This window comes from Lissotriton helveticus, chromosome 9 (genome assembly GCF_964261635.1).
Source record: "Lissotriton helveticus chromosome 9, aLisHel1.1, whole genome shotgun sequence".
Lineage (NCBI taxonomy): Eukaryota > Metazoa > Chordata > Amphibia > Caudata > Salamandridae > Lissotriton > Lissotriton helveticus.
The window spans coordinates 172,185,645-172,208,699 of NC_136070.1; the positions used below are offsets into that span (position 1 = coordinate 172,185,645).

At 48.6% G+C, this 23,055-nt stretch overlaps 1 long non-coding RNA gene across 2 annotated transcripts in view; it reads left to right on the forward strand.

Moving 5' to 3' along the window:
- Nucleotides 1-23,055, forward strand: part of LOC144782676 (uncharacterized) — a 155,401-nt gene that overhangs the window by 55,287 nt on the left and 77,059 nt on the right. For both annotated transcript variants that reach the window (XR_013601203.1, XR_013601202.1), the window contains exon 2: nucleotides 9,526-9,596. This is a non-coding gene — a long non-coding RNA (uncharacterized LOC144782676). The remainder of the gene's footprint in view (nucleotides 1-9,525; nucleotides 9,597-23,055) is intronic.

A 23,055-nucleotide genomic window follows, 5' to 3' on the forward strand; every position in this document is an offset into this window, starting at 1 on the left:
AAGCAGAGTCCGACCCGAACCATATCCCCGGTACACGACGTACATGCCATGAACCCCATTGCCTGTGTCATCCCAGTCCTGTACGCAACGACCTGGTGCACAGAAACCGACGACGGCGCATACGGTGAGAACAACAACCAGGGGCGATTGGGGGTGGTAAACATCACCCATACCAAAGTCCAAACCCATAATCTGGATGACATACATCCACACCAATGTCCTGTTTCTTGGCGGGCGTGTGCAGAAACACCTGCGTACCGCAACAACAGAAGTGTACTGTTACGGTGCGTTTCACATGCTCGCGTATAGCACCATTGAAATAGTAATATGAGGCGCACACACGCCATGAATGACGGTGTACGGTGCATTACACACTCTCGTTTATGGCTCCATCACAATAGTGATACGAGGCGTACACACGCCATGAATGCCGGGTTACGGTGCGTTACACACGCTCACGTATGGCTCCATCACAATATTGATACGAGGCCCACATACGCCATGAATGCCAGGGTACGGTGCGTTAAACACGCTCGCATATGGCTCCATAACAATAGTGATACGAGGGGCACACACTCCATGAATGCCGGGGTACGGTGCGTTACACACGCTCGCATATGGCTACATCACAATAGTGATACGAGGCGCACAAACGCCATGAATGACGGGGTACGGTGCGTTACACACGCTCGCGTATGGCTTCATTACAATAGTGATTCGAGGTGCACACACGCCATGAATGCCGGGGTACGGTGTGTTACACACGCTCGCGTATGGCTCCATTACAATAGTGATACGAGGCGCACACATGCCATGAATGCCGGTGTACGGTGCATTACACACGCTCGCGTATGGCTCCATCACCATAGTGATACGAGGTGCACACATGCCATGAATGCCGGGGTACGGTGCGTTACACATGCTCACGTATGGCTCCATCACAATAGTGATACGAGGTGCACCCACGCCATGAATGCTGGGGTACGGTGCATTACACATGCTCACGTATAACTCCATCACAATAGTGATACGAGGCGCACACACACCATCAACCCCATCGTCCATGTCATCCCAGTCCTGTACGCCTAGGACCTGGTGCGAGAACAACAACCAGGGGCTGGGGAGTGAGGGGCGGGAAACATCACCCATACCAAAGTCCCACCCCATAATCTGTATACAATACATCACCACCAATGTCCGGTTACCTGGGGGCGTGTCCAGCAACCCCTGCGTACCGCACCAACGGAAGGGTACACATCGATCTGGCCCTGCATATTACCTTCACATTGGTGTGTGCAGGTCGGGCCTGCAGTGTCCAGCGAATGAGCAGTAGACATCTGTGAGCAGGCATGGCCATTGTTGAAGGGAAACGTCACCAACAAAGGAAATGTGCACACATGTCAGCACAACAGTTGTGCAACTGTTTGCAGTGAAGATGTCAGGTGCCACAGAGCAGGAACACTCCATGGGACAATGTCTCAAACCTAAATGAACACACACAACATATGAGGAATTGCAGAGACACTGTTATGACACACAGATACCAGAGTCAACATCAGGACCATCAACAACAAACATCATTCATTACCCACATATAATACCATGACACCAACTCCAGGACCCTCATCTGCAATATCAAGTACCTGCAATGCAAAAGTGTTTAAAGTAAAAAAAAAAGGTTTTATTCAGCACAGAAATTATAAGTGCGTGAAAAAGAGTCCATGCTCAAATTAGGCCAATGGGGGGGGTTGGGTAGCCCGTCTACCCCTACCTTGCCTGGGGGGGCACCATCGGGGGCAGGACCAGGCACCGCAGGGACAGGAGTGGGAAGGGTAGGTGTGGTGGGTGCAGGGGTGGACGTATCCACCTCAATGGGTGGGGCTGCGCCGAAGGTGGTGATATAGTCGGCGCTGCACACTGCAGCCAGTTCGTCCAGCCCAACCCCTGCACCTGAGGACACTATTGTAGTGGAGGGAGAGGGTTGTGAGGAGTGCGGACTGCGACTCTGGCTGCGTGTATGATGTTTAACCCCAGCCCCTGTGGGTGTGCCTGCAGCCCCCTGAGTGTGCGTGCCAGGAGGTGTGCGCTTCACCTTATGTGGGGGTGTGCTGCCTGTGTCTGTTGGGGTGCGTGACCATGTCATCCTGCATGTGCATGGGACAGGTATGGGAGAGGGGAGAGTGGATGGGTCCGAAGGAGGTGGGGGGACGGACTGCTGCAGGAGGGAAACTGCTGCCATCAGTGATGAGTCCATGCACTGCATAATCCGACGTTGGTCAGACATCGTTGATGACATGCCCTTCATGAAAGACACCAACTGCGTCAGGAGTTGAGTGTAGACATGGAGGACATTCAGCATCGATGTCTGACCAACCTGTAACTGATGGAGTAGGTCAACTGACTCCGCACCGAGGGCAGCAGGGGTGACAGGGGCAGGGGCTGCGGTGCCAGGCTGAAGGAGACATGGGGGGCTGCACGGACAGAAGGGACGGGAGCAACTGGGAGGGTGGAGATGGTGCTGGAGGAGGCAGGGACAGACTCAGTGCTGTTACCAGGTGTTGCTGCAACTTCCGCCTCCTCATGGGAATCAGATTCGGACCCATTGGCGTAGGAAGAAGCGTCGCCTCCCGACAGGTCCGCTGACTGACTTCCCTCACCCTCTGTGCCACTGGCTCCCTCTGACTCTCCACGCTGGTGGCACTGTGGCTGGGTCCCTCCTCCTGGTCCGTGCAGCTGTCTCCTCCAGTTTCGGGTGATGATGCTGTGGGAGAAGAAACAGAAATGCATCAGTCACCTGTATACATCTGACACATGAGCACAAAATCAATAGGTCACATTGCGAATCATCCCATGCATCCCAGATGCTCCTCCCTCCCTCCACCCATTCTTAATACAGGCAGCAGCTTGTCTGTGCCACTGTTGCTCCAACGCCGTGCCAAAGGCAGGACCGTCAGCGCCCTTAAGCGCCTGCAACGTGCACAGTGCAAGACCTTCTGGTCCTTGCATGACCCACGTAACACAACAGACTCATGCTACAACCACCCTCCAAGCAATGAACACCGGACAATCAACCACCGGCTATCAGGCAACCCCTAAGCGCACACACGATAGCTTCGCATGCTGGGTATGCAACTCCAACTGCCTACACCGCACTGCCCCGCCTACCAGACCATGTCAGAACAACCAGGTCATGTGCCTCCTACTCCACACCCGCTCCGTCCACCAGCGCGCCATTGGACTCTGTTACCTCCTCAACACAACAGCCCCACACATCGCCTTCATTACAGTAAGCTGGTTGAACGCATCCTCAGCACACAACTTCAACATTGCCATTACAGACGGATACAAGATCACCCGCAGGGACCACACCAACAATCCAGGTGGATGATTTCCAATTCATTCACAAGTACACCCTCAGAGTCACAAACAACACCAAGGACACACTCAGCATTGTCAAGCACCTGCACTTCAGGTTTCACACCAACCCCCTGACCACCCTCAGACTAACACTCATCTACAGATCTCCAGGCCTACATCCACAATTCCGCGAAGCCATCAACAACTACATCAGCACGCACTCACCTCCACATACTACATGCGGCTGGGGGACAGCAACTTCTGGCTGGAGGACAACCACACCACCATCCTTCATTGGTACATCAACATTTGCATCCACTTCTCCGACAAGCAACACACTGCCCCACACCCCACTACAGATCCCCCGAAGATGCTTGATCTAACTCACCACAAACGAGCTGTGTGGCACCCTCGCCCAGGACACTCCAACCAACACCACCGCCACACCCTGCAACCTCACACACTGGATCAGCGACTGATCCAACAATCTTGCCACATTGACGGACTTTCCTGTGAAGCACAACAACAGTTAAGCCACCTGGGACAAGGCAGACCTACTGGACTCATACAGATCTAGCCGGACACAAACAACCATCGGTAACCTTTCAGCCCTGGAAACCGCCGCACATAGACATCACCATATCATCAGCACGGACAAGAGGACATCCTTCAGATAGGGCCTAGGCACCAACAAACACGATATCAAGGAGCTAATCGGCATCGTGAGTGAACTATCTAACCCCAGCTCTCCATCCAAAAGACATCCCACCTTTGCAAGGCCAAGCGAATCCCTCGCAACATTATACCACTGCAAGCTTGTGGACATACATGACAGCCTCGGCACATAGAGGCAGACATCGCTATAATCCGTGGGACATACCCCCCCCAGGTTCTGGACTCCCGTCAGCAGCAAAGACACCACCCGGCTCATGTACACGCTCTCCATCAGGACCCTTCCCACACAACATCTCAATCACAGCATACCCCATCCTTAAAGCCCACATCCGGCACGTCATGAATGTCTCCTTTGAGTACGCCACATTCCATGTGAGCTGGAGGCATGTAGAGACCCAGGCCCTTCTTAAACAACGGAAGGCAGTACCACAGGATCTCCTGGAACATCACCCTGCATCACTACCCGGCAAATGTCATCAAGAAGACAGTCAACAAACAACTGACCAACTTCATCCAAGCAAACACCTCCAGGCAGCCCGCACCAGTCCATCTTCCACAATAATCACACCACTGCAACCGCCCTCATTGCCACCACCACCAACATCTTGGACCCTGCTCAACAATGGTGAGACCACCACCCTCACCCCCCTCAACCTCTCAATGGCATTCTACACCGAGTGCCCTGATTCTGCAACTCACACGACTCCCAGATGCTCCTCCCTCCCTCCACCCATTCTTAATGCAGGCAGCAGCTTGTCTGTGCCACTGTTGCTCCAACACCGTGCCAAAGGCTGGACCGTCAGCGCCCGTCAGCGCCTGCAACGTGCACAGTGCAAGACCCTCTGGTCCTTGCATGACCCACGTAACACAACAGACTCATGCTCGAATCACCTTCAGACTCCTCACCCACACTCAGGAGGCAGTCCACAACCCCAGACCCAAAAACGACCTTGCACGTCTCTCATCCAACACCCAGTTGCCCCAACTCTGTCCAGCCAACCTTACCCTGGCCACCATTCATCACATCCACAGAACAACTGCATGCAGGAGATAGTTCTCCCACCTCACCAAACAGACCTGGGACTCCCTCCCCGGGCACCTCCACATGACCCATGACCTCTACGCCTTCATGGTACTCTTCCAAACCTGTCTGTCCAAGCAGTATTGCACCCTCCCCCCTCAGCAGCTTGAGACCATCACAGGTGAGTATTGCGCTCCATGTATGAATTTGAAGATACATTGTGACCTATGTGTGTCCTCGAACGGACTCAGATCCCAGTGTATGGATGGCTTGAGTTTGTTCCACACTCAGGCATACTTTGACATATCCCCACATGTATGTTGTTGACTCATGCTAAATGACTGCAACATCAATTTACCTTGTGATTGTTTTCTTTATTTCTCTGTCAGGTGCGTGATTCGTGATTCGTGAGTAGGTGATAGGTGCTGTACAATAATCCAGAGAATCCAAAGTTCACAGAGGGAGATGTGATGCTTTGCAGTTGGAGTCACCAGAGTCCAGACCACAGTGCTTGGCATCATTGTTCAGACTGCAACCAGCAAGTCCATGTGGCAGAGTATGACAGTCAATGAAGTGATGCTGTTGCACACACATTCCAGGTGCCAGACCAGGTGACCTGGGAGATATGCATGGCCCGCTGCCTCTCAGGGTTTTTTCCTTGGACGACCCACCTTCCTTGGTGGACCCTCATATGCAGGCTTTGATGATGCATGGGATGCTCCGTCGGATGATTCATCCTCCTCCTCCCTCCCTGTGCCTGGTGGCAGTCTTCGCCTAGAAGTGTGTTGCCTGGTGACACAGGTAGGGTGCTCCATGTAGTCTGCGATCCGACGGGGTGAGTTGCTCATATCCCTTTGCACTGCCAGGAGCTCAGCCAGTCTTGCCTCCATCCGTCCTTGGTGTTGTTGTTGACTGGCGTGTTACTGGGCCTGCAGGTTTTGGATGTTTGTGAGGGTCACCACTACCTGGCTGGTCTCCCTGGTGTCCCTCCGGTATGCCTCCAGGATGTTGCATAGTTCTGACATACCGGGCCCTGCAGCTGGTTGGTCAGGTTCTTGCCTCCGCCTGCCGCCACTCCCACCACCTCTGCCCACACGAGCCTGGCCTGCCGTTGTGGGCACATCGGGATGACGGGACCCCTGAGGGATGGCAGTGGTGGTGTTGTCTGCCACCTCCTGGTTGCCCGGCGGACCTTGTCCCTTATCGTCAGACTGGCTCAGTTGTTCACTGCGGGCAGGGCTCCTAGATGTCTGCTGGGATGTGGCAGGAATGGTGGTGGTGGTTTGCACAGATGTTCTGGATCCAGGTGCTGCAGGGGGTTGGACAGCAGAGGGGCCAGGGTGGTTGGGGTCATCCGTGGAGTGGTGAGAGGTGTCGTTGACGGTGGGATCAGGGTCCGGCGGAGTCTGGGACTGTGATCATCTCCCCCATTGTTGGGGGTTGATTCTGCACGTTGCCCTGTGGGTGTGAGAGACAGACAATTTTAATGCCATTTCATGCAACATCAATGTTTCATACACATTGTAGTTGGCACTGGTTCACCAGGTAGTTGTCTGTGCTTTGCATTGTCTTCAATGTTCACTTGTGGATTGGTATGTTGTGGGGTCAGATTGATACGTGCTCCTGAGTCATTGACATGTGGGGGCATATTTACAATAACTGGCGCATCCCTGCATATCAGCAGGTATGCGTCAGTTATTGTGCGCCACAGCTCCACCAGCATGGATGCGCCGGCGCACCATGGGGAAAAAACGGCACAGATGCGTTACGCATCTGTGCCGTAAAAGTGGTGCATTCCTGGAGTTGCATCGCAAGCGCGACGCAGTTCCAGCAATGCTCTGGGGGGCCCTATCTGCACAATGCTGCGTCAATCCTTATGCCTGCTTCAAGCAGGCGCAGGGTTTTGACGCAGCATGGGCTTCAAAGTGACTGAGTGAAATCTTGTAGTTTTCACTCAGCCACTTTTAGGAGGCGTTCCTGCACTGGAACGCCCCCCCCCCCCCCTGCGCGGGAACACTTACTTCTGGCGCAGGGCTTTACAACGTGACGCATCTCCCAGATGCGTCACCTTGTAAATACCCTGCACCATGGCGCCACTTTTGTGCCGCCGCTACGTCACAAAAGTGACGCAACGGCGATGTAAAAGAGGCGCAAGGGGCTTGTAAATCTGCGCCGTGGATTTTTGGCTTGGATGCTTCAGCAGATCTGTATTGGTCTTGTTGTGTTACATGGCCATTGTGACAGTGGGGCACTCCATTGCCTGTCCCAGGAGGGTATGTTTGTGTAAGGGGTGTGTGTAACAGGCCGTGCTGGTAGTTGGAGTCTGAGTTGGCACTGGGCCTCCCTCGTGATGTAGCTGTCCCCCCATGGACCATGCTGCCATGACAGTGGGTGTAAGTTCCTGTCCTAGATATCAGACCTTGTTGTCCTGGTGTTTGTGTTTGCACTGGTCACAAGAGGGTCTTGTGCTGCCTACACCAGGGCCCAGTGTCAGCTATCTTGTCAGTACTTTCCCACTCCCTGTGCATTGAGCATGGTGCATAGGTGTGAACCTGGGCCATATGGGATGAGGGCAATTGGGTCTGATATGGAGTCCCACAATGCATTTTGTGACACCCACCCTCCCAGCATTCCGGACGTCCATTCTAGGGTCTGTACTTCCTGTAGCATGGGACATAGCATGGCCTTGCTTTCTCAATGGGGAAAACACATGTTAGTGGCATTAGCGTTGTTTTGGGCTGCAGTTCCGGGCGGTGGGCGCTGGGGGGTTGGTGCGGGCATTTTTTGTACTTGGAATGTGGATGCCATTACCCCCATGTTACATGAGTTGTTTGTGTACTCACCAGGCTCTACTACTCCTTCAATTCCATGTACTCCCACCGGTGGAAGCAGGGCTATCACCTTCTCCTCCCAGGGCTGGTACTGTACTGGTCTGCGGGGACCGCCACCTCCAGTGTGCTGGCTCTGTGCGTAGTCTTCATCCATTTTGCGCTTGATCATCCTCCGCAGATCGTACCACCTTTCCTGGCACTCTTTCCTTGTGCGTCTGGTGGGTGCAACAGCATACACCCTATTGACTATCCTCTCCCACAGGCAGGTTTTCTCAGCTATGCTGGTCCGTCTGACCAATGTGCCAAACACCTGTGGCTCGACTCTGATGACTTCGTTGACAAGGGTCTCCATCTCCTCCTTTGTGAACTTTGGATTCTTCTGTGTGGACATGGTGTGGGGTGATGGTGTGTATGGATGTGGGTGTGTGGGTCTGAATGTGAATGGGGGTATGTGTGAAGGTGGATGTGTGCAGTTGGTGGTGTGTTGGCAGTGTCTGTTGCAAATTGAGTCTGTTGCAAAAGGTCATGGTTTGTGTGTGTGGGCCCTTTTTATTGGTCCATTTATGGGTGGGGCTTAGCTTGAATTTTTGGTGGGTGTGTTATAAGGGGTGGTTCTGAGTAAGCCCCTCTGTTTGCCTGTTTGTATCTGCCCAGCACATTCATTTCCATGGTTTGTACACTGGAGACGTGTTTTGTGGTTTAGTGCAAGTCGTTTTCACCCTCCTTGTGCTGTTTTACAGTGTCCGTGTGGTTCAGTACGGCTTGTTTAGTTGTATTTGCTTCTGTTTATTTGTGTGTCCGACTCGGTCGTAGGCGGCATTCTCCGCGGTACGAGTCGTTTTCATCCTCCTTGTGCTGTTTTATGGGGTTCACGTGCGTGTCATTCTGTGTGGGTTCGTCTCGTATTTGATTGTGTGGCTCGCTCATCACGACGTTTTCCGTACAAATCACATTCTGATTTCCCGGTCTGGATCATACTTGTCTGGTCGTACAGCATGTTTACGATTCGTACGGTTCACTTTGAGGGTCCGTGTTGTACGGATTTTCCCTTGCTATTCATACGGTTCGCAACGATTCGGTCGTATATTTTTCCTACGAATCGTACTACGGGATTCGGACGGTAATTGGACGAGTCGAACGGAAAGGGCTACAGATTCGATTTGGTTGTACAGATTAGTTTACCGAACCGGAATCGGCCCCATAGTGTACATTTTTAATAACATGCATTTTTTTAAAAAGTTTTTCATTGTATAACTTGTTTATATTTTTTATAATATTATTTACATTGTAAATACAAATAAAATTATGAAGGTAAGAATGCATTTTGAAAAAGAAAAATATTTCTTAACATTAATGCATTTTTTCACATTTTTAGCAAGCAGTACTATTTTTTATCACATTGGTGAGTTGACGTATTTTATTTTAATGTATAATAATAAATACATATTTTTTAATATTTACTATTATAATTTAAAAAATGTACACAGTAAAGAAAAAACATTTTGTACATAAGTAATATTAATTAGTATTTTGTAAACATTTTTTGTATTACATTTCTAATGTACATTGAGTTTAATGTAAAAAAGTATTCTTATTATTTCATTTTGGTAGTCATTTTCTAAACTAAGTTGTATTTTGTAGGCTACCTGGGTTGTTTAGGTCCTTTCTGAGGGGAGAAGCTTGCAGTTGGAAGTTGCATCCCATCGGTTAAGGTAAGTTTAATTTAATTACTTTTAGGCTTAATTTAGGTATAGGGTGAAGGTAGTTAGGTAGTCTATAGTGTATGCAATGTTTGTATTTTGTGTTTTTGGTGCGGTTTAGTTAGTACTTTTGCATATGGGAAATGCGGTCAGTGCGTTGATAGGTAGGTGTTAAGGTATGTTCTATATGTTTAAATATGTTTAGAGAATGGTGTTATTAGTATGTTTATGTGTGTTTTTTAATGATTTTATTGTGTATTTGTTTGGGAGGGATTGTGTTGTTTTTTCTTCAGGTTTTTGTTGCTTGGAAGTAGCCGTTGGGAGAAGTATGCCTTTTTTTAAAGGAACTTTGTATTAGTTTCTAGTAAACTAATAATTATTTTGCAGTTCCTTTATTTTTCAGGTTTTTCTGGAGCGTTTCTTTTTGGGTTTTTAATGGATTCAAGTCTATGGCTATGTTGCCGCTGGATTATTTTGGGATTTTTACACATTTGGATTTATTTATGGCAGTCTGGATTCAATTCTTCCGCAACAAAAAAGTAACTTTTTTACTGTCTCACCCAGCGTCCATAAGTGAGGGCCAGAAGGTATAAAGCAACCCAGGGTCAGCACCCAGTACAACCGCTAGACCGCTTCAGTAGTCGCAGTCTCTTCTATTCGGCGTGATAGATACGTTTGGTAGAGTCCCCAGTAGTTTTTGGGCCTACTTGTGGGGGGAAGAAGTTTACAATAGATTTCAGATTGCGTACAGCAGTATACCATTTCACGTGCCCATCGTGTAGGGGTTGGAACAGGACCCCTCATCCAGGAACACGCAATCACTTTACGTAATATTAACAGTCCCATGCCCACCAGCCGTCGTATAGACACTGGCAGTGGCTTCGTGTATCCCAACAGGGCCATCCCCGGGTCTGGAGGTATGTCCAAGTCTACAGCTGCGCTTATTTCAATGAAGATCTTAATCCAGAAAGCGCACACTCCAGGGCACAGCCAAGCTAGATGGAGGAACCCCGCATCAGGGGTATGGCATCTATCATATTCTGCTGTGGCCCTCAGGCTGTATCTATGAAATCTGGCAGGTGTATAGTAAATTCTATTTATAAATTTGAAATGTATAAGCCGATGCCGGCCGTTCAATGAGAGCGTCTTGGTGGCAGTGCAACAATACTTCCACATGTCGTCGTCTATTGCCACGTGCAAATCCGACTGCCATGCCAGCCGCGATTTAATATATGTGTGTTCCCTATGCGCTTGCGATAGTGAATACAGGTGAGACTGTAGTTTCTGGGGAGAGGAAGCTTTGAGTACGTGCGTGAGCTCCCGCACCTCGGGAGGCTCCGCGATGTCACCTCCTAGAAGCTCAGAGAGCGCATGTCTGACTCTGTAGAACTGAAATTTCAGTAGCGGAGTAGGAGATAGCAAGTCTGTGGTCACTTGGTCCCAAGTCTTAGCTGTTCCCTCAATAAATAGATCTCCTGCTGTCCCGATGTTGAGGTCCAGCATGGAAGCCACAACCCCCTTCTCATGGAGAGGGGGCAACCACCGTGCCCAGTCAATAGGCATAATGGGGGAATATAGTAGCGCACCAGCCTGGATGTGTAAGAGTCTGGACCATGCATGATTAGTAGAAGTCACTGAGTCAAGTATGCCAGTCCTACGGTCCGTGGATTCAAAAATCGTATGAGGGAGTGTGAGGGGCTTGGCGAATAAGGTTTCCAGTTTAACGTGCGGTATATCCCGATTCCGTCCATTGAAGTGGGTATTCCATGGCGGTTAGTTGTGTACTTGGGGTCAAGGGGAATGCTAGTGACTTGGACCAGTTGACTTTTAGGCCAGATAGGGCACCGTCTCGGACAACCTCCCTTAGGACAGGCGACAGGTTATTGTCAGGGTCACGGACATAAAGCAAGATATCGTCCGCATACATAGATACCACTATCTGATAGGTGGGAAAACTCACACCCCTAGCACCATGATATTCCCGCAGGGCGCAGGCTAATGGTTCCGCTACCAGGGCATACAACAGCGGCGAAAGTGGGCATCCCCTTGTAATAGGAAATGAGTCAGTTACAAAATCATTTAGTCGGAGTCTAGCTCTTGGACGGGCGTACAGTGCTCCTATCATTTGCATGAAAGGTTGTCCCAGGCCCATCTTAGTCAGGACCTTGCCCATGAATGACCATTCAACAGAGTCGAAGGCCTTCTCCATGTCTAGGAAGACCGCAAGCGCCTTCCTATCTTGCCGAACATGTTGAAGCACCCCCAGTGCAGTCCGAATATTGTACGTCAGGTTTCTGCTCGGGATAAACCCCGCCTGTTCAGGAGCAACCATGGAAGGTGCAAGTAGGGCCAGTCGAGTAGCTAAAACCTTGGCAAACAGCTTTGTGTCAACATTTAGTAAGGAGAGGGGCCGGTACGAGCTGCAATGCTCCCTGGGCTTTCCCGGCTTCAGTATCGCAATCAGGAGAGCTTCCCTCATGGAATCTGGCATACTGCCCTCCACGCAGATGTCACCAAAAAGGGCCGACAGGTGTGGGATAAGCTGGTCCATGAAGGCTTTATAGAAGGCGGCTGTAAGGCCGTCTGCACCAGGGGCGCTACCCGATTTCATCGCAGTCAGGGCATCCGAGATCTCCTCTCTATCAATCGGCTGCATGAGGAATTCTCTATCAGAGTTCGACAGCATAGGGATATCTATATGGCCGAGGTAGTCCTCTATATCATCATCAAGATTTCCACCCCGAGACGTATATAGGTCAGAGTAGTAATCTTTAAAAGCACCCGCTACTTCAACGGGATCAGAGAGGAGGTGTCATGCCCCAAGCCCCCTCCTAGTGCGCTGGCCCTTTAAACATGCACTACTTAGGTGCCCTTAACCCATGGAGCGACGCTTCACGTTCTTGCGTCTAGCTCCGTTGGGTCCGTTCCGGTGCCTGACTTCCTGTGCCTGACTTCCGGTTTCTCTTCGTTTTGGTGTTTGTCCCGCAGTGAGAGTCCTCGGCTCTGTTTGGTTCATCCTGAGCCTTTCCCGGCCGGTGCTCTCCTTTACACATCGCCACCCCACCGCGCTTGTGTACATTTGACACGTTCTGTGTCTCTCCGCAGTTAGACTGCATTGCAGTATTCTCTCATCTCGCCCGGCGGCCGGGTTTTACTCCGCCATCCGGCGAGATTCCCTTGCCATATCCTTTGCCTCATTTCAGCTCCGCTTTTCAGCCGGGCTTGGCTCCGCTGAAGAGCCGGGCATCCTCCCTCTGTTTTTGTCCTCCTTGGTGTTACGCTCCGCTTGTCAGCCGGGTTTTACTCCGCTGACGGGCCGGGCACACATTCTCCCTCACTTTGTCTTGCCTCACCGGGTTGCTCCGCTACCAGCCGGGTATTGCTCCGCTGGTGGCTGGGTGGTTTTCCGGTGCTCTCTATTTAGTTAGTTAGGTCTTCTCCTTTTCCCTGATTTCACCATATTCCTTGGGGTTCGTAGTACTGGTGTTTATTCACCTCATTTTGGACTTGAACTATTGCGTGGACCAGTGAGGAGTGGGATGCAGATTCATGTTCCAGAAATACGGTAACAGCGCATTTCTGCGCTGCATTTAGTGTTGTTATAAGTGTTACTGTATTGACTCTGACTCCTTGTTTTGACCATTATAGATGTTGTTCTCACCATCAAGAATATTGACTATCAAATGCGTATATTAGGATATCCTGTGGGGTGTGCTTCGAGGCTGTTAAAGACAATAGAACAGAGTGAGCACGATATATTGTTTGTCTCTTACTACGACAAGTATACATTGGGTACGTGAATTTATGAGGTTATTGTCTTCTTCACTACAGCTCCAGTTATATTCCTTTCCAGAGGTTTTCACATATGCATTCAGGGACAACAATGTACAAACATCTAGGTATGTGAGGTTATGTACGAAACTTAAGAATGTGATTGTCCTCTCCAGATTGAAGAATATAACTCTTTGCATTACAGTCTCTCCTGATTACCAAGTCCACACGAAGGTTGAAACGACCAGACTGAAGACCCTCAACACCCAGTTGTTACCCCAACCTTTCCTTGTTTTGTTTCCCTGTTTTCCCCTGGCTAGCCTCCTGTGCTCTAGTGCTTGATAGAGTAGTAGGCAGCAGGGGAAGGCTGTGGATTATACTTCGGATTCCTGACGCTCCTGCAGAATCGTCGTGTATCCTTTACAGAACGTGAAGCCCAAGTGGTTAGTTCTGCCCGAGCGTCATGGATCTCGAAGCGGTCACGCTGGCGGATGTGGCAGGTATGTTGGGTAATCTGCAGGTTGAGACTCAGACATTGATGGCCAGAATGGACTCCCTGCAGAGACAACAGACTTCTAATGCCACAGGAGGGGGGCCATCGGTAGTGCAAGTGACTACTCCCCATTCAATACCTCTAGCACCCCCTGAGCGTTTTTCAGGAGAAACAGCGCGCTGCGCGGCTTTCCTCAGTCAATGCCAACTTCATTTCTCCTGCAAGGCTCAATGTTTTCCCTCTGATCAGGCCAAAGTAGCCTTTGTAATTTCTTATCTCAGTGGTTCTGCCGCTGATTGGGCTATACCCTTAGTAGACAGAGATGACCCCCTGTTACATAATTATGCAGCTTTTCGTCGAGAATTCCGTAAGCTCTTCGATAGACACATGTATACGCATTCTGCCGATACTGAATTATTAGAACTAAAACAGGGTACTCAGGATCTGGTGACCTATATTACTAAGTTCCGCCGATTGGTGATTGAGTCCGATTGGCCGGAAGAAAAACGCAGCACCATGTTCTACAGGGGGTTGCGAGAAGAACTGAAAGATGCCTTGTCCCAGATAGTCGACCTTCCTACCTCTTGTAGTGCTCTCACAGATTTGGTAGTGAGAATAGATCATCGTTTGCATGAACGAAAGAAAGAAAAAGGGAAGCATGAGTATCGGTATGTTGCTCCGAAGGATAAAAAACCTGCCCCTGAAAAAGCCACGGAAGACAGCGAACCCATGCAGATAGGCATAGTCCGAGGTCCTCTGACTTCCGAGGAAAGACAGAGGAGACGAACTCTACGGTTATGTCTGTATTGTGGGAAAGCGGGTCATTTCCTAAGGGAATGCCCAGTCAAACCCGCTCAGTCCAAGGTGTCGGGAAACTAGTCAGCCTGAGTTCTTGTGAGACGAGGAACTCAGGTAGGTCTGGACTAACAGTCTCTTCTTCCGACTATACGTACGCTCCTACTAACCATCTGTATATACCTGCATATCTCACACAAGGCACTCTTGGTCTACACGTATTGATAATGGTTGACTCTGGGGCTTCTGGTAACTATATGGACAGGGAATGGGCTAGAGAGAATATGATAACCGACACTAAGAAGGAGATTGCCAGTAATGTCACTACCATCGATGGCAGTCCCCTTCTTTCCGGTCCAGTTACTCATCACACCAACTCGATGCACTTGGTTATAGCTCCTGATCATCATGAGGATATAATGTTTGATTTAATTTGTTCCCCACAGTTCCCTGTGCTTCTGGGTATCCCATGGTTAAGGTCACACAATCCTGTCATCAATTGGGTAACATCCACTATAACCTTTCCTCCGGTGGTGCTGGGGCCTGTTGTAGGAGTTTCTCATAGAGAGGTACACACAGCCAAGGAGGAACAGGAAGACTATCCTGTTCTACCATCCTGTTACCATGAATTACAAGCAGTCTTCGATGTACAGGAAGCGGAGGGTCTTCCGCCGCATCGTGTCTACGATTGCCGTATTGATCTAGAGGCAGGAGCCAGGATACCATGTAGTAGAGTGTATGCACTCACTGAGAAGGAGAACGTGTATTTACGGGAATATCTTGACTCTATGCTTGAGAAAGGATTTATCAGACCTTCGCGATCCCCGGCCTCTTCTTCCTTGTTTTTCATTCCTAAAAGGGAAGGGGGCCTGCGGTGTTGCATCGATTACAGGAAGCTTAATGAAGTGACCATAAAAAATCGATACCCTCTTCCTCTCATAGCCTCCCTCCTTGACAGAATACGCAATGCCCAATATTTCACCAAATTGGACTTGCGGGGCGCTTATCATCTGGTACGAGTCAGGGAGGGAGACGAGTGGAAGACTGCGTTCTGCACTAAGTATGGTCTCTTCGAGTACCTTGTGATGCCCTTTGGGCTCTGTAATGCCCCAGCGGCGTTTCAATTCTTCATAAATGAAGTCTTGAAAGACATTCTCGATGACTACGTCATTGCCTACATTGATGACCTGCTGATCTTTTCCTCTAACTTGGAGACGCACCAACAACATGTCCGTAACGTGTTAGAACGGTTACTTAATAATCAGTTGTACTGCAAGTTGGAAAAATGTACTTTTCATACTCAGGAAGTCCCGTTCCTAGGATATATAGTTTCCCCTGGTGGACTGCGCATGGATCCCTCCAAGGTAGAGGCTGTACTGGCATGGCCGGCTCTGCGGACGGTTAAAGAAGTCCAGAGTTTTATAGGTCTGGCCAATTTCTATAGGAGATTCATTCGCAATTTCTCGGACTTGGTATCACCCATAACATCTTTGTTAAAAAAGGGGGTTCCTTTTGTCTGGTCCGGTGAGGCAGAGCGATCCTTCCAGATGCTTAAGAATGCATTCACTAGTGCCCCGGTGCTGCTTCATCCCGACCCTGCTCTGCCCTTTGTGGTGGAGGTAGACGCCTCGCAAGTGGCAGTGGGAGGTGTTCTATCTCAGGCAGATGCGGTGTCCGGTGAGTATCATCCAGTGGCCTATTACTCGCATAAACTCTCCCCTGCGGAATACAATTATGCGGTCGGGGACAAGGAACTCCTGGCCATCAAGAAGGCATTCGAAGAGTGGCGGCAGTATCTCCTAGGTGCAAGACACCCTGCGGTAGTCTACACCGATCATCGCAATCTCCAATATCTGAAGACAGCGAAAGCACTTTCCATGAGACAACTGCGTTGGGCTCAGTTCTTCAGTGAGTTCGACTTCACTGTACAGTACAGACCAGGCAAACGTAATGGGAAGGCAGATGCCCTTTCAAGGTTGGGTTTTGATACACCTACAGATCCCATTGAGCCTACACCGATTATCCCTAGAATGAATATTGTAGGAGGAACTAGGTCAGAGGAGGAGTTTTTGGTACAAGTTAAGTGTAGTCAAGCGTCAGCAGACATGCAGGCTCTAGTGGGTTCACAAGACACGACCAAGAAGGGAGACCTAGTGTGCGTACAAGGGGGAGTGGTTATACCGACAAAGAACCTCCAAAACCAGGTTATGCAGTGGTATCATGCACATCCCATAGCGGGCCATCCAGGGATTAAGAAGACCATTAGTACTGTGCGTGAGCGCTATTGGTGGCCTTCCATGTTGGCAGATATAGAAAACTTTGTGAAGACCTGCTATGTGTGTACACAGACTAAGGTTTCTCGTCTCAACCCTGTAGGCCTTCTCATGCCATTACCTCCCCCTCCCGGTCCCTGGCATACGGTGTCCCTTGATTTTATAGTGGAACTACCGCTCACCAAGGCAAAGAACACTACGCTACTGGTGGTGGTGGATATGTACACCAAGATGGCTCATTTTGTACCGTTACAACGTCTTCCCACAGCAGTGGAATTAGCCGCCATATACATGCAACACATAGTGCGGCTTCATGGTTTCCCATCTGCATTAGTTTCCGACAGAGGAGCACAATTTGTGTCAAGGTTCTGGAAGAGTCTGTGCTCTTTGCTTCAAATAGACGTCCGTCTGTCCTCAAGTCACCATCCACAGTCAGATGGACAGACGGAGAGAGTCAATCAGTGTTTTGAGCAATACATAAGGAATCAGGTGTTGCAGTCTCCAGTGGATTGGGATGAGTTGGTTTGGTTGGCAGAAATCTCATATAATAACAGCACGCATTCCTCTATTAAGATCTCTCCGTTCTTTTGCCTGTATGGCTATCATCCTAAATTGTTGCCCTCTGGTGGTTCCTTAGATTGTCCAACCCCTGCTGCTGCAGATAGAGTAGAAGAATTACATGAAATACAGAGGAAGGCATTGGAGAGTCTTGAGATGGCCAAGGTGAGATACACAGAAGGGGCAAACCTACACAGAAGATTAGAACCCATATACACACCAGGAGATGAGGTTTGGCTTTCCACTAAATACATTACTCTCGGGGGTCCACGCAAGTTCAATCCCAAATACATAGGTCCCTATAAGGTGGAAAAAATAATCAATCCTGTTGCCATACGATTGCTGCTTCCGCCTTCATTCAGGATTCATCCGGTTTTTCATGTTTCCCTACTAAAGCCGGTTGAACCAGGGACTACTCTGCCAGCAAAACCTACTCCGTTAACTCTGCAGGACTCGGAGGAATATGAAGTTGAATCAATCCTAGATTCCCGTAGAGTTAGGGGTACGGTTCAGTATCTGATTCACTGGAAGGGGTACGGTGTGGAAGAACGTACATGGGAACCCCTGTCTAACGTCCATGCACCCAGACTGTTAAGGGCTTTCTATAAAAGATACCCTGACAAGCCAAAACCGGTTGGGGGTTGTTGTGGGGGGAGTGTACTGTCATGCCCCAAGCCCCCTCCTAGTGCGCTGGCCCTTTAAACATGCACTACTTAGGTGCCCTTAACCCATGGAGCGACGCTTCACGTTCTTGCGTCTAGCTCCGTTGGGTCCGTTCCGGTGCCTGACTTCCTGTGCCTGACTTCCGGTTTCTCTTCGTTTTGGTGTTTGTCCCGCAGTGAGAGTCCTCGGCTCTGTTTGGTTCATCCTGAGCCTTTCCCGGCCGGTGCTCTCCTTTACACATCGCCACCCCACCGCGCTTGTGTACATTTGACACGTTCTGTGTCTCTCCGCAGTTAGACTGCATTGCAGTATTCTCTCATCTCGCCCGGCGGCCGGGTTTTACTCCGCCATCCGGCGAGATTCCCTTGCCATATCCTTTGCCTCATTTCAGCTCCGCTTTTCAGCCGGGCTTGGCTCCGCTGAAGAGCCGGGCATCCTCCCTCTGTTTTTGTCCTCCTTGGTGTTACGCTCCGCCTGTCAGCCGGGTTTTACTCCGCTGACGGGCCGGGCACACATTCTCCCTCACTTTGTCTTGCCTCACCGGGTTGCTCCGCTACCAGCCGGGTATTGCTCCGCTGGTGGCTGGGTGGTTTTCCGGTGCTCTCTATTTAGTTAGTTAGGTCTTCTCCTTTTCCCTGATTTCACCATATTCCTTGGGGTTCGTAGTACTGGTGTTTATTCACCTCATTTTGGACTTGAACTATTGCGTGGACCAGTGAGGAGTGGGATGCAGATTCATGTTCCAGAAATACGGTAACAGCGCATTTCTGCGCTGCATTTAGTGTTGTTATAAGTGTTACTGTATTGACTCTGACTCCTTGTTTTGACCATTATAGATGTTGTTCTCACCATCAAGAATATTGACTATCAAATGCGTATATTAGGATATCCTGTGGGGTGTGCTTCGAGGCTGTTAAAGACAATAGAACAGAGTGAGCACGATATATTGTTTGTCTCTTACTACGACAAGTATACATTGGGTACGTGAATTTATGAGGTTATTGTCTTCTTCACTACAGCTCCAGTTATATTCCTTTCCAGAGGTTTTCACATATGCATTCAGGGACAACAATGTACAAACATCTAGGTATGTGAGGTTATGTACGAAACTTAAGAATGTGATTGTCCTCTCCAGATTGAAGAATATAACTCTTTGCATTACAGTCTCTCCTGATTACCAAGTCCACACGAAGGTTGAAACGACCAGACTGAAGACCCTCAACACCCAGTTGTTACCCCAACCTTTCCTTGTTTTGTTTCCCTGTTTTCCCCTGGCTAGCCTCCTGTGCTCTAGTGCTTGATAGAGTAGTAGGCAGCAGGGGAAGGCTGTGGATTATACTTCGGATTCCTGACGCTCCTGCAGAATCGTCGTGTATCCTTTACAGGAGGTCGCCATTTGGTGATTGAATTTCTATACCAGAGTGTCGTTTTCTAGGCCCTCCAATAATCCTGGCTAGCAAGGCACCAGGGCGGTCTCGCTCTCCATAGATCCTGGCCGTAGCGTACTTCCCCATGTGCTTCACTTCCCTGTCCGCTTCCTCGTGGTATTCAGCCAGTAACCTATTGATGTCAGCCAACTCTGGTCCGTCTGCTTGTTCTCTCTGTTTCCTCTCCAGCTCCCCCCGCTGCTCCTCCAAGTCAGTCAGTCTTGTAGTGTAGTTCCTATTATCCCAATAGGCTCTGCGCATTAGAATAATATCTTCAATAGTATAGACGTAGGACTGTGGTTAACTAGGTCTTCTACTGACGATATTAGACTTAAAGTTATGTGTGCCAGCTAGCTCAGAGTTCACTAGAAACTTTCTCGAATAGGCAAGGGGGAGTTTAACCTCCCTGGATAGACAAGAAGGGATTTAGTTTCTGACAACCATAGAACATGACAACTTTGCTCTCCCCTAATCAAGAGTATATCTCTAGAGTCGTGTGAAAACAAAAGACAACTATTTTACTCAGTCAGTACGTGCATTCTTAGTTTCACCAGTTTGTAGAGAAATAAGAGATGGGCGTGCTTCAATATTATTTATTGATCAGTCTCTTTTCCCATACAAGAGAAATGAATCGCTATTATTGCAATACTTATAGTTAAGTAAAGTGCATACAGTAAAAACAGAATTATAAAATAATACTGTAAAAGCATGTATATGGTTTCTTAGCCATATGATACTTAAAATGGATAAAAGATATACATACATATATACATTGACTAATCGTTCTCAACTGGTGCTTCTAACTACGCCTACCCCGGTGTACCTGACCTAAGCCTAATACTTGGGAGGGAGTAAGTAAGTAGCAGTTTAAGTTAAGTTTGTTTTGCCAAGAATCGGACTCAAGAATTCTCTGTAAGGGGTTAGTCAGTTCAGTACCTGGGATTTAGAAGGCTGGAGGGTTGGTATCTCTGTCACAGGACTCGATATCCCAGTTACCCGCGAGGGCGGCTGGAAACGCCGGAGGCTGGATTTCTCGGCAGGAGAAAAGGCAGCGTCTCTCTCAGCGCGTCAAAAGGGAGGGGCAGCGTCCGTGGGCTTTTCTGCATCAGCTGGGCTCTCCGGCAAGTAGCGCTGCTCCAAGCTCGTCACCACCGTGTGTTAGCTTAGGGCAGCGTCAGTATATTTATACCTGAAAGGTGCCGTGTTTGACGTAAGGATGGACATAAGACGTCAGCAAGAATGTCATAAGGACTGGTCGTTCTTACATTCTTTGCAGGAGTTCTCGAGCGAAATCAAAACAATAGCTGCGGGGGATTTCCCAGGTCTGTTGGAGGTTTGATTTGTTTTGAGAACTCGGTGTGCTTTCTAGGGGGCTGAAGGGATAGTGCTTGCTTAATGTGACAGCATGCGCTATGACCTAATCTGAAAACGGGTTTCTGTGCCGGTGTATGGACATTAGTGAATTAATAACCGGACAAGGGTCAGAAATAGGAGTATCAATATAGGTACCTAGATAAACACACTACACCCACTCCACGATTTTATGTACATATTTACTAACCTAAGCAATATTAAACATAACTAACAGTGCATGTGTATACCGAACCACCCCAAAAATAATTTTGTTTTGAAAAATGGCGTATGCAAAATGCACGAAATGAGTATAGGTACTGTATGCATTCAAGCAGTATAATCATTCAAAAGGGAGATGCATATTTTATATCAGCATGAAAGATTTGCGAAATTACACATGAAATGGCTCTTGATACAGAAAAAAAAATTGCGAGACCATCTCATCACATATAAACACAATTAATTGCATATAAACTAGAGGTTTGAGGTAACGTAATGTCTCTAGTATTTCTAAGAATAGAAGTTCTGTTCTTTAAGAATAGTTTTACTTTAAGCAGAAGATAAGTGCCAAAAAGGTAAATATTTTGGAATTGGAAAAAAGTTTTCGCTATTCAGGGGAGAAGAGAAAAAATAGTTCACAGTCACTTTGTTTAGAAAAGACTGAAGGCCAAATTCAGAGTTCAGGGACCGCCGTGTGCAAGTTTGTTTAAAATCATTCTCTCTGTTCTGGTGAAAACATCATTTCAGACAGACTCTCGAAAAAACAGTCTATAGCTTTTGGTGAAAGTTCGACTAGGTTTGAAAATGTCGCTACCATGCAGTCATGCGCATGATTGCTTTCAATGATGGTTCGATCAGAACTGCTTACAGAAGGTCGTACCTGGTTGATGCTGCTTTCATCTTGTACTTCACTACTCTTCAATCGTAGTGGTGAAGTCTCCACGAATGCCGTCATCAGGATAGGTAGCCGCTGGGGACAGCACAATTCATGAGCCTTTACTGGACCCAACAAAGTATCTGCATCCAATGGTACTTCTGATTGTACTGTAAGACAGGTGTCCAACACGCATTCTTCGCCGCATAGCATGCATCTTAATACAGGCATAACACAATTCTGCCAGATGGGTCTGAATGAAAGAAACCAGGTCATATTCAGATCTCGTAGCCGGGCTAAGCCAAGGACTTTAGTCATGCGGTCCCGGTAGCGGATAGCTAGGATCGTTTCTTCCATTGTTGCTGGAGTCTTGTCTGTGACATGGCTTGCCATAACGATGCAATAGTAGCAAGAATAAAATGCCTGCTACGAGTCCCAACAGGAGTGGAAGTCCGCCAAAGATGGAATGGACGAAATTTGGAAAAATACCCAGGATCGCTTTGAATGGGGTTAAAGCGCCTGCAAAAACTGTCTTAAATACACTTGCGATACCACTTGTATCAGAAATATTTAAGATTTCGTTCAGCATTTCTGCGAAGTGTAGGGGGCAATTTGTTGATAACATTGAATGAATCTCTGCCGTTGTCCTTGCAACTTGGAGATCATACGTTTCTTTTGATGACGTCAACTGGGTTGGCGTCTGTAGGAGCACAGTCTTCATTCTGCTTAAAGTATCAATTCTAATAGAAGAGATTTTTAAACTGGGCCATAACCTTCCCTCCCTGTCTGGAGCATCATTCGGGAACAATACTCTTTCACAGCACATGACCCTGGTTTTTTCTTTACACCATCCCGTTTCCCTCAGGAAGGAGGTGACAAGAGTACCGCAATGCTATGCCCATGCCGGCCATGTCCGTCTTATAAGCTCGAGAGCTAAAAGCAGGACCCTGGTCAGAATGTAGCATGCCAATTGCGTATATGCCATTATAGACTCGCAAATCTTTGTATAACAGTTCAGACGTCAGCCGAGAGCTGGGGTCTACATTTTAAGTGAAAATAGTCTCTACATGTTAATATGACGCATTATTCATACTGGGTATTTTATGTCGATAGCCTAATCCTTATTGGGTGAAACGCCATGTCAATACACCGTCTCGTTCACCACTGCGATCTCTGCTGCAGTTTGGGCAGTTTTTTGCAAATATGTGATGTTGCAGGCTCATTCCTGGCCACCAGTATGTTGATTGTAATTCTTCTAGAGAAT